This window comes from Pleurodeles waltl, chromosome 10, assembly GCF_031143425.1.
Source record: "Pleurodeles waltl isolate 20211129_DDA chromosome 10, aPleWal1.hap1.20221129, whole genome shotgun sequence".
NCBI lineage: Eukaryota > Metazoa > Chordata > Amphibia > Caudata > Salamandridae > Pleurodeles > Pleurodeles waltl.
In genome coordinates, this window is record NC_090449.1 from 613,850,204 (window position 1) to 613,862,447 (window position 12,244).

Genomic DNA, 12,244 nt, shown 5'->3' on the forward strand with positions numbered 1-12,244 from the left:
TTTTTTGCAAAGTGCCTACCTGTAGATTTTGGCCTCTAGCTCAGCCGGCACTTAGGGAAACCACCAAACCTGTGCATTTTTTAAAACTAGAGACCTAGGGAAATCCAGAATGGGGTGACTTGTGGGGCTCTGACCAGGTTCTGTTACCCAGAATCCTTTGCAAACCTCAAAATTTGGCTAAAAAAACACATGTTCCTCACATTTCTGTGGCAGAAAGTTCTGGAATCTGAGAGGAGCCACACATTTCCTTCCTCCCAGCGTTCCCCCAAGTCTCCTGATAAAAATGATACCTCACTTGTGTGGGTAGGACTAGCGCCCACGAAAGGAAATGGCCCAAAACACAAACGTGGACACATCACATTTTTTTAAGGAAAACAGTGCCTACCTGTGGATTTTGGCCTGTAGCTCAGCCGGCACCTGGGGAAACCTAGCAAACCAGTGCATTTTTGAAAACTAGAAACCCAGGGGAATCCAGGATGGGGTGACTTGCGGGGCTCTGACCAGGTTATGTTACCCAGAATCCTTTGCAAACATCAAAATTTGGCCAAAAAAAACACTTTTTCCTCTCATTTCGGTGACAGAAAGTTCTGGAATCTGAGAGGAGCCACAAATTTCCTTCCACCCAGCGTTCCCCTAAGTCTCTCGATAAAAATGGTACCTCACTTCTGTGGGTAGGCCTAGCGCCCACGAAATGAAATGGCCCAAAACACAACGTGGACACAACATATTTTTTTCACAGAAAACAGAGGTGTTTTTTGCAAAGTGCCTACCTGTAGATTTTGGCCTCTAGCTCAGCCGGCACCTAGGGAAACCTACCAAACCTGTGCATTTTTGAAAACTAGAGACCTAGGAGGAATCCAAGATGGGGTGACTTGTGGGGCTCTGACCAGGTTCTGTTACCCAGAATCCTTTGCAAACCTCAAAATTTGGCTAACAAAACACATGTTCCTCACATTTCTGTGGCAGAAAGTTCTGGAATCTGAGAGGAGCCACAAATTTCCTTCCACCCAGCGTTCCCCCAAGTCTCCCGATAAAAATGATACCTCACTTGTGTGGGTAGGCCTAGCGCCCGTGGCAGGAAATGCCCCAAAGCGCAACGTGGACACATCCAATTTTTTGAAAGAAAACAGAGGTGTTTTTTGCAAAGTGCCTACCTGTAGATTTTGGCCTCTAGCTCAGCCGGCACCTCGGGAAACCTAGAGACCTAGGGGAATCCAAGATGGGGTGACTTGTGGGGCTCTGACCAGGTTCTGTTACCCAGAATCCTTTGCAAACCTCAAAAATTGGCTAAAAAAACACATGTTCCTCACATTTTTGTGGCAGAAAGTTCTGGAATCTGAGAGGAGCCACACATTTTCTTCCACGCAGCGTTCCCCCAAGTCTCCTGATAAAAATGATACCTCACTTGTGTGGGTAGGCCTAGCGCCCGCGACAGGAAATGCCCCAAAGCACAACGTGGACACATCCAATTTTTTGAAAGAAAACAGAGGTGTTTTTTGCGAAGTGCCTACCTGTAGATTTTGGCCTCTAGCTCAGCCGGCACCTAGGGAAACCACCAAACCTGTGCATTTTTTAAAACTAGAGACCTAGGGAAATCCAGAATGGGGTGACTTGTGGGGCTCTGACCAGGTTCTGTTACCCAGAATCCTTTGCAAACCTCAAAATTTGGCTAAAAAAACACATGTTCCTCACATTTCTGTGGCAGAAAGTTCTGGAATCTGAGAGGAGCCACACATTTCCTTCCACCCAGCGTTCCCCCAAGTCTCCCGATAAAAATGATACCTCACTTGTGTGGGTAGGACTAGCGCCCACGAAAGGAAATGGCCCAAAACACAACGTGGACACATCACATTTTTTTATGGAAAACAGTGCCTACCTGTGGATTTTGGCCTGTAGCTCAGCCGGCACCTGGGGAAACATAGCAAACCAGTGCATTTTTGAAAACTAGAAACCCAGGGGAATCCAGGATGGGGTGACTTCCGGGGCTCTGACCAGGTTATGTTACCCAGAATCCTTTGCAAACATCAAAATTTGGCCAAAAAAACACTTTTTCCTCTCATTTCGGTGACAGAAAGTTCTGGAATCTGAGAGGAGCCACAAATTTCCTTCCACCCAGCGTTCCCCTAAGTCTCTCGATAAAAATGGTACCTCACTTCTGTGGGTAGGCCTAGCGCCCGCGACAGGAAATGCCCCAAAACACAACGTGGACACAACATATTTTTTTCACAGAAAACAGAGGTGTTTTTTGCAAAGTGCCTACCTGTAGATTTTGGCCTCTAGCTCAGCCGGCACCTAGGGAAACCTACCAAACCTGTGCATTTCTGAAAACTAGAGACCTAGGGGAATCCAAGATGGGGTGACTTGTGGGGCTCTGACCAGGTTCTGTTACCCAGAATCCTTTGCAAACCTCAAAATTTGGCAAAAAACACATGTTCCTCACATTTCTGTGGCAGAAAGTTCTGGAATCTGAGAGGAGCCACAAATTTACTTCCACCCAGCGTTTCCCCAAGTCTCCCGATAAAAATGATACCTCACTTGTGTGGGTAGGCCTAGCGCCCGTGACAGGAAATGCCCCAAAGCGCAACGTGGACACATCCAATTTTTTGAAAGAAAACAGAGGTGTTTTTTGCGAAGTGCCTACCTGTAGATTTTGGCCTCTAGCTCAGCCGGCACCTAGGGAAACCTACCAAACCTGTGCATTTCTGAAAACTAGAGACCTAGGGGAGTCCAAGATGGGTTGACTTGTGGGGCTCTGACCAGGTTCTGTTACCCAGAATCCTTTGCAAACCTCAAAATTTGGCTAAAAAACACATGTTCCTCACATTTCTGTGGCAGAAAGTTCTGGAATCTGAGAGGAGCCACAAATTTACTTCCACCCAGCGTTTCCCCAAGTCTCCTGATAAAAATGATACCTCACTTGTGTGGGTAGGCCTAGCGCCCGCGACAGGAAATGCCCCAAAGCACAACGTGGACACATCCAATTTTTTGAAAGAAAACAAAGGTGTTTTTTGCAAAGTGCCTACCTGTAGATTTTGGCCTCTAGCTCAGCCGGCACCTAGGGAAACCACCAAACCTGTGCATTTTTTAAAACTAGAGACCTAGGGAAATCCAGAATGGGGTGACTTGTGGGGCTCTGACCAGGTTCTGTTACCCAGAATCCTTTGCAAACCTCAAAATTTGGCTAAAAAAACACATGTTCCTCACATTTCTGTGGCAGAAAGTTCTGGAATCTGAGAGGAGCCACACATTTCCTTCCACCCAGCGTTCCCCCAGGTCTCCCGATAAAAATGATACCTCACTTGTGTGGGTAGGCCTAGCGCCCGCGACAGGAAATGCCCCAAAGCGCAACGTGGACACATCCAATTTTTTGAAAGAAAACAGAGGTGTTTTTTGCGAAGTGCCTACCTGTAGATTTTGGCCTCTAGCTCAGCCGGCACCTAGGGAAACCTACCAAACCTGTGCATTTCTGAAAACTAAAGACCTAGGGGAATCCAAGATGGGGTGACTTGTGGGGCTCTGACCAGGTTCTGTTACCCAGAATCCTTTGCAAACCTCAAAATTTGGCTAAAAAACACATGTTCCTCACATTTCTGTGGCAGAAAGTTCTGGAATCTGAGAGGAGCCACAAATTTACTTCCACCCAGCGTTTCCCCAAGTCTCCCGATAAAAATGATACCTCACTTGTGTGGGTAGGCCTAGCGCCCGCGACAGGAAATGCCCCAAAGCGCAACGTGGACACATCCAATTTTTTGAAAGAAAACAGAGGTGTTTTTTGCAAAGTGTCTACCTGTAGATTTTGGCCTCTAGCTCAGCCGGCACCTAGGGAAACCACCAAACCTGTGCATTTTTTAAAACTAGAGACCTAGGGAAATCCAGAATGGGGTGACTTGTGGGTCTCTGACCAGGTTCTGTTACCCAGAATCCTTTGCAAACCTCAAAATTTGGCTAAAAAAACACATGTTCCTCACATTTCTGTGGCTGAAAGTTCTGGAATCTGAGAGGAGCCACACATTTCCTTCCACCCAGTGTTCCCCCAAGTCTCCCGATAAAAATGATACCTCACTTGTGTGGGTAGGACTAGCGCCCACGAAAGGAAATGGCCCAAAACACAACGTGGACACATCAAATTTTTTCATAGAAAACAGTGCCTACCTGTGGATTTTGGCCTGTAGCTCAGCCGGCACCTGGGGAAACCTAGCAAACCAGTGCATTTTTGAAAACTAGAAACCCAGGGAAATCCAGGATGGGGTGACTTGCGGGGCTCTGACCAGGTTATGTTACCCAGAATCCTTTGCAAACATCAAAATTTGGCCAAAAAAACACTTTTTCCTCTCATTTCGGTGACAGAAAGTTCTGGAATCTGAGAGGAGCCACAAATTTCCTTCCACCCAGCGTTCCCCTAAGTCTCTCGATAAAAATGGTACCTCACTTCTGTGGGTAGGCCTAGCGCCCACGAAATGGAGTGGCCCAAAACACAACATATTTTTTTCACAGAAAACAGAGGTGTTTTTTGCAAAGTGCCTACCTGTGGATTTTGGCCTCTAGCTCAGCCGGCCCCAGGGGGGGGCAGAAATGCCCTAAAATAAATTTGACCCCCCAGCCCCCCAAACCTCCCCTGCCCGGGAGCGACCCTTGCCTAAAAACAAATCCCCGGTGCCTAGTGGTTTCTGCCCCCTTGGGGGCAGATTGACCTCAAATCGGCCAATCTGCCCCCAAGGGGGGCAGAAATGGTCTAAATTCAATTTGCCCCCCAGGGCAGCGACCCTTGCCTGATGGGTCGCTCCCCATCTCTAAAAAAAACAACAAACAAAAAAAAATTTGCCCTGGCGCCTAAAGGTTTCTGACCCCCCTGGGGGCAGATCGGCCTAATAATAGGCCGATCTGCCCCCAGGGGGGGCAGAAATGGCCTAAAATAAATTTGTCCCCCCAACCCCTGGCCCCCTCGGGAGCGACCCTTGCCTACGGGGTCGCTCCCCCTGCGTGACATTGGCGCCAAAAAACAAATCCCCGGTGCCTAATGGTTTCTGCCCCCTTGGGGGCAGATTGACCTAAAATCGGCCAATCTGCCCCCAAGGGGGGCAGAAATGGTCTAAATACAATTTGCCCCCCAGGGCAGCAACCCTTGCCTGATGGGTCGCTCCCCATCTCTAAAAAAACAAACAAACAAAAAAAAAATTGCCCTGGCGCCTAGAGGTTTCTGTGCCCCCTGGGGGCAGAAATGGCCTAAAATAAATTTGCCCCCCCCCACCCCCCACCCTCCCTCCGGGAGCGACCCTTGCCTACGGGGTCGCTTCCCCTGCGTGATATTGGCGCCCAAAAAAAAATCCCCTGTGCCTAGTGGTTTCTGCCCCATTGGGGGCAGATTGACCTTAAATCGTCCAATCTGGGGGCAGAAATGGTCTAAATACAATTTGCCCCCCAGGGCAGAGACCCTTGCCTGATGGGTCGCTCCCCATCTCTAAAAAAACAAACAAAAACAAAAAAAACACCAAAAAATATTTGCCCTGGCGCCTAGAGGTTTCTGACCCCCCTGGGGGCAGAAATGGCCTAAAATAATTTTGCCCCTCCAACCCCCACCCTCCCCCAGAGCGATCCTTGCCTACGGGGTCGCTCCCCCTGCGTGACATTGGCACCAAAAAACAAATCCCCGGTGACTAGTGGTTTCTGCCCCCTTGGGGGCAGATTACATAAAATCGGCCAATCTGCCCCCAAGGGGGGCAGGCATGGTCTAAGTACAATTTGCCCCCCAGCAGAGCGACCCTTCCCCTTCCATCCCCGCCTTGGGGGGGAGGGGGGTGCACAGGGGGGGCGCGCTAGTGCTACCCCAAGTTCCCGTGTGCCTTGGACGAGGTGACCTCGTCCAAGGCACACGGAAACTGTAGCCTTCGACGAGGTCACCTCGTCCAAGGCACAGAACGGGTTAATCTTGTGTTCAAATTTATCTGAGCCTCATGTCTTTCCTAATTTAGTTGTGTGTATCTTTTGTTCTGTTCACTCTGTCCCTCCCAATTTGCCTTGCTCAACAGCTCCCTCGCTGTGGTTAATCCCATTTTAAACCGTTTTCTATACTTTTCCCCAAATTATTAGAAGGAACTCTATGCTGGGTACATTCATCACCAATACTTTCAATGTCTTGTATAGGGCATAAGTATAAATGAATAATCATTTTGGTACACCCTTCTCCTTTTAATTGGGAAGGTCTATTCCAATGTAGAGCCTGACCCTTCACTTGAGCAAGCATTTGTTAGTGTACGCAATTAACCTGAGAGAGTCGGCTATGGAATAGACATAACCACTTAAATTGAAATGGTGCATCATGGTGCTCAAAGCCAGCAACATTTTAATGGGAAGGATCACTTCTTTCCAATAGAGACCTTTTCATATTAGGCATGGGCACTCATGGAGGGTTTAGTGATCAAGGGCCAGATGTACCAAACTTTTTTGCATTTGCAAACCATGCGAATCGCAAAAATCGTCGGTTTGCGAATGCAAAAATGGCAAATACGATGTATGAAAGACATTCGCAGTGCGAAAATAAGGAATTGCTAAAATAGCGATTCCTTGGGACTGCGACATGATCTTGCATGTCGCAATCTGCGTATCGCAAATAGCAACATGATTTAGCGAATTGCTATCTGCGTTATGCAAATTGCAAATTAGAATTGCGAATCGCAGATAGCGATCTGCAAAATCATGACGCTATTTGCGATACGCAGATTGCAACCAGCAAATTCCGTTTCTCAATGCGATGGATCAAAAAAAAACAAATAGCGAATATTCGCAGAATGGCCTTTTGCACATGCAATTTACCTTGAATTGAAATCAGGTGGTAACCAGGTGCAACCCCTATAAAGAGACCCAGAATGACTCAGCCTCTTTTCCACAATGGCTGCACTCTATTTGATGGTGAGGAGGTTGAGGATCCTGGCAGGTTTGAGTAGAGGGAGGAGGAGACAGGAGCGTATTTTCAGAGTGCGCATAACCCTTTTTGACCAGACAGAGGAGGAAATTTATGAAAAGTACAGGTTAAGCTCAGCCATAATACTTGACCTGATAGCTGATCTACAACTCCTACTACAGAGCACCACAGACAGGACCAATATTATACCCACCCATATACAGGTATTATGCTCCCTGCACCTATTAGCCTCAGGTAGCTATCAAGGGGTCATAGCAGCAGCAGGAGGAGTCTCACAGAGTGCCCTCTCACTTTTTTCAATGTATTCCTCAATGCCATGCTAAGCAAAATCCAACAGCACTTAAGATTCCCCAACACCCCACAGGAATTACTTCAGACCAAATATGATTTCTACCAGATTGCACAATTCCCATGTTATAGGTGCCATCGATGGGACACATGTAGCAGTCTGTCCACCATCAGCCACCGAGTATGTTTATCGGAACCGTAAGAACCATCATTCCATGAACATACAAGTGATTAGCAATGCGTCCAACATCATAACCGATCTTGTGATCAGATAGTACACATGACTCCTACATCTTTCACCACAGCAGAATTCACACAAGACTACTAGTTGGGAGTTTGGCGAAGGATATCTACTGGGTAATGTAATAGTTGACAATGTTGCATTGATGTAAATGTAAAATACCACAAGTACTCATTTTAATCTCTTTTCATTCCAGGAGATAGTGCCTACGCAGTGGGGACCTATATATATGCCCTACCTGAGCCCTGCAACGCCAGCCGAGACGAGGTTCAATGCTGCAGACAGGGCAACCCGCAGTGTGGTGGAGAGGACCTTTGGACTGCTGAAGAGCTGTTTCAGGTGCATCCATAAGAGTGGAGGTGCACAGCAGTACAGCCCAGAAACGACCTGCAAAATTGTGGCTACATCTGCTATGTTGCACAACATTGCAACAACAAGGGGCTTACCTGTGAAACCCATGGAGCTGGAATCAGATGGGGATGGTGATCCTTTACCACCTCTTCTCCCAGTAGACAGGAGCAGTGCAGCAGAGGGCAGGCAAAAACGTGCTGACATCACATGCAACCATTTCTGATGTAAGTAATGACAACACCACTTAAGTTTTATGTATTTCTGTAGTTAGCATCTTTATTACCTTGACTTCAAGTAAGATATGTGTCAATAGGACGTAGCTATACACTATAGGCAAACATGTGCGAGTAAAAGTTTCACACTATTAACATCATAGTATAACTGCAGTGCTACATGTTAAGGTAGTCCCCTGTAGTCCTCTACATTACTTCCTACGTCTGCGCACTCCACTTGAGGGTTCAGTGGCCTCGCTGGCACCTCTTGTAGCGGGTTCCAAGACAGTACTGTGTCTGGTACTGCGTCATCACAGGGGCTGTAAGACTGCTGAGGCTAGAGAGCTCCTCACTATCCCCACCACCAAGTTCGCTATTTGTGGCAGTGCGTGCTGTCAGCATTGCATCCAGAACATTGGTTATTTGCACCAATCCCTGTGAAACGTCCCGACTGCAATGTGCCATCTCCACCTGTATGCCCACAGCACATCTTCAAATCAAGGCAGTTGAGCTAGCGAGCCGATTGATCGATCTGCAGAACCCATCAAACCTTCCCATAAATTGGTGATTGCGCCTACGGTGGCTGACACTCTCATGCTGAATCTCAGTGCAGAGTTCCCTAATGGCGTTTGTCAACTCCTTTGTGTTTTCGGCTGCTGTTTGCTGTCCCTCATTCAGAGACTCCAACTGCTTGTGCATGGATCCTATGTGTTCATTGAGTGCATCCAACTGCTTGTGCAGTACTCCTGCATTGTCATTGTGAGACACAAACTGCCTGTGCATTAACCTCATGTGTTTGCATTGCAGGCGCTGCACTTTCAGCATGGAAGCTTCAAGACTGCCAATAATTGATGGGCCCTCTCCATCATCTGTGCACTGTCTGCCTGCATCGTGACACCTCCTGTGGGGAGCTGACTGTCGCTTAGGCAGGGACTTATGTCTTCCTTTGGATCAAGCCTCTGGGAGGGGTGTGGGTACTTCATCTGGCATTGCATCAGAGTCCGGGTTATACTCTGGGAGTGGTAACACCCTTGCCCTGAGTCTAGTTGGTAGAATACTGAAGGACTCACTGGTGTTTGAGTTGGACTGTGGCTGTGTTTCGCCATCCCCCACATTTCCACCTTCTGCTACATCAGGGCCCGGGACATCTACAACGACCATGTGCAGCATGTCATTTATGAATTTTCCACTAAATGCTGCACAATAATAATGACTGTACACTGACATTGTATCACTGTGTGTTGTTTGTGTTGTTCCTCTGTGTAGCTGCACACTAACTTGCTATATATGTGGGATTAGCACTTTAGGGTTGTGGACTACCACTCCCATAAGGCATTGTTGCGTTGTATGTTGTATGTTACATGGACTACTTATCACAATAAATCGAGCTAATAGATATTTTCTAAGGGGCACTTGTACATGCACATATGTGGTTACACAACCTCACCTTTGCTGGTGCTGGGTGTCCCCGAGGTGTAAATGTCAGTGACACCACTGACAGCTTCAGGAAGGAATGTGGACTCCACTATGTCTTCCAATGGTGTAGATGGTGTCTGGGTGGGTGGTACTCCTCCAGTGCTCCTTGCCTCCTTTAGCCTGCTGGCCACCCTCTCCTTGGTACGGGAACGCAAGTCATACCATTGCTTGCATATCTCCTCAACAGAGCACTGCCCAACACCCACTGCGCACATTTTTGTCTGGATTTCTGTCCACAGTTTCCTCTTATCACTTTCAGGTACCTGGAGTGAGTTCTTTCCAAAAAGTTTGTCGTGGTTCCTGACCACCTCCTGAGTGAACACCTCCAATTCCTGCTTACTGAATTTGACCTTGTGCTTCCTGTCTCCTTTTTCCTTCACATTCCCATCACTGGATATGTTGATGGTTGGTCCTGGATGGATCACAAAACTGCCTCCCTGGTGCTGGGCTGTGTCTCTCTGCCTGTTCCTGTGGGTGTGGCTCCTGGAAACAACACCGGTTGACTCACTTCCTGGTTTTGATGTCATCAGCCTGTTCCGGTTTGCCGTTTTCGCAATTTGCGATTTTCAAATACCAAATCACAAATTTTTTAGCGATTCGGTATTTGCATCTCACAAATTGCATTTGCGAATTTTAAGAAATCACAATTACCGACTCTCAGTTTTGATACATCCCATTTTGCATTTCTGAAATAGCGATTTCTTAAAATTAGCTATTTACGAAATGCGAACCGGGAGCTTGATACATCTGGCCCCAAGTTGCCAAACAGGTTGGCTTGGCTCAGGCATCAATGCTGCCAGTCCAATCATGTAGGAATGACCAACCTGCTTTCATTAGCTTAGGGACATTTTTTTTCTAAAAGTTCTTCCACAATGCTGGAGCACTTTTAGCAAGCAAAGATTTATCGGCAGCCTACCATGTCCTGACATAGGGTGGAATTTATTTTGCTCTTTATAGAAAGACCAACTCTGAAAGTTTGAGTTTGCCTTTGAAAACAAAAAACATTGTCCCGGACAGAGAAGATATTTCCTGCGACAGTGAATGGGATACTTGAGCATGTTTCATGCTCAAGACGATAGGCATGCAGATCCAGGCACAGAAAAAGCTGGTGTGATTGATATCAGTGAGGGTAGCCCTAAATAGGGTGGCCAATACAACATCATTCTCACTCGTATGGAGACACTGCACTTTGATTTGACATCTTTAAATACAAACAGAATACTGCATGTTTCTCTCCTTACAACAATACATACATGGTTTTAAACTAATTACATAAAATGTAAAGGAATACAGAACAAGGCCTACTAAATTATAAATAAAACTAGAACTAAGTGTAAAGACATCAACATATCAAAAATGTGCACCTAGAAAGCTACAAAATAACACATTAAAAAACACTTACTCAGAATGATTTCTAGACATAACGTTTGTGATATAAAGGAATCTAAAAATCATCCATTTGAAAATGAACTATCCAAAATTGTGTCTTAAGTCTTCTCCTGCTTCTTCTACCATCACCATTACACTCTTTGGAAGGATCTGAAACCAGTCGCGGCTCGTGGAAGGGGAGGGCAGAGCGTGGGGTGGAAGAGGGGAATAAACATTTAATTTATAATTTAAAAAAACACACTTACCTTTCTCGCCGCACCACCACTGCACTGCTCCATTAGCTCCTCTGCTGCAGGCACAGGCTCCTAACCTACCCTGCACCAATCCTGACACTTCTCAGAGCAGCATTAGGATTGGCTGGGAGTAACCCAGATATAGCGCTTCCAGGCAGACTGGGAGCCTGTGCATGCTCTCTCCAGCCCAGTAACTTTGTTGCTGGGCTGGAGACAGCCTACTGTGCATTTGTGTTTGGCCGGCCTGAGAAGGCTGACCAAACATACATGCGCAGTGAGAGGGAGTGCTGTGCACTCTCCCTCACTGTTCGCCACCCCGTGGCCCCACCCTTTACAAGAAAATGATAATAAACTCAGTTTATTATCGTTTTCTGGTGAAGGATTTGCAGCTTCCACTGCTGGTGAAGGGGGAACATTCCTCTGCCCTAAAGGAGGAGCCGCCCCTGTCTGAAACATCCTTACTCAAGCTCTCTCCTTTTTCATTTTTCAGTAAACGCTCTAGTGTTTTCACCACCTTGCTTTTCGTCCACACATTATTACCATTCAGTTGCACTGCATTGATCCTCACTCTCACCAATTTCAGTGGGAAATAAAACTTAGGCAACACTTTTCTGAATGATCATGGTTTCTTTACTCTCACCCCTTACACAAACCTTCCTCTACTGCTACCCCATCTCGCTCCAAGGTATATAATTCAATATGTTCATTTTCATTGCCACTTTCTTCACACAGCACCTTCTTTACTCCACCAATCCAATTAGGTCTTAACAAAGTCCTTGGATGTCCTGCCCTCATCCTTCCACATGGGCTTTCCCCAGTCTCACTAAGAAGAGCAGATGTGTAAGCCCCAAATAATTACACACAACAAATGTTAATTTTTCACCTTCACAAACTACCAATTTAAAACCTTCCTTGAGTACAAGATTCCACCCTTAATTAAATATTTTTTCTGGATAACACAACAACAACCACTATAGTCAATATCCTCCAAACATTCTATTGCATCACATCAAGTGTTCTTTATTGAACAATTTCTTCATTCGTTTTTAAAATCTTATAAGGTGAAACGTTTCCACTTTAGGCTTAGGAGCATTTCACACAGTGTATATATGAAAATCAAGGACATGCCTGTTTT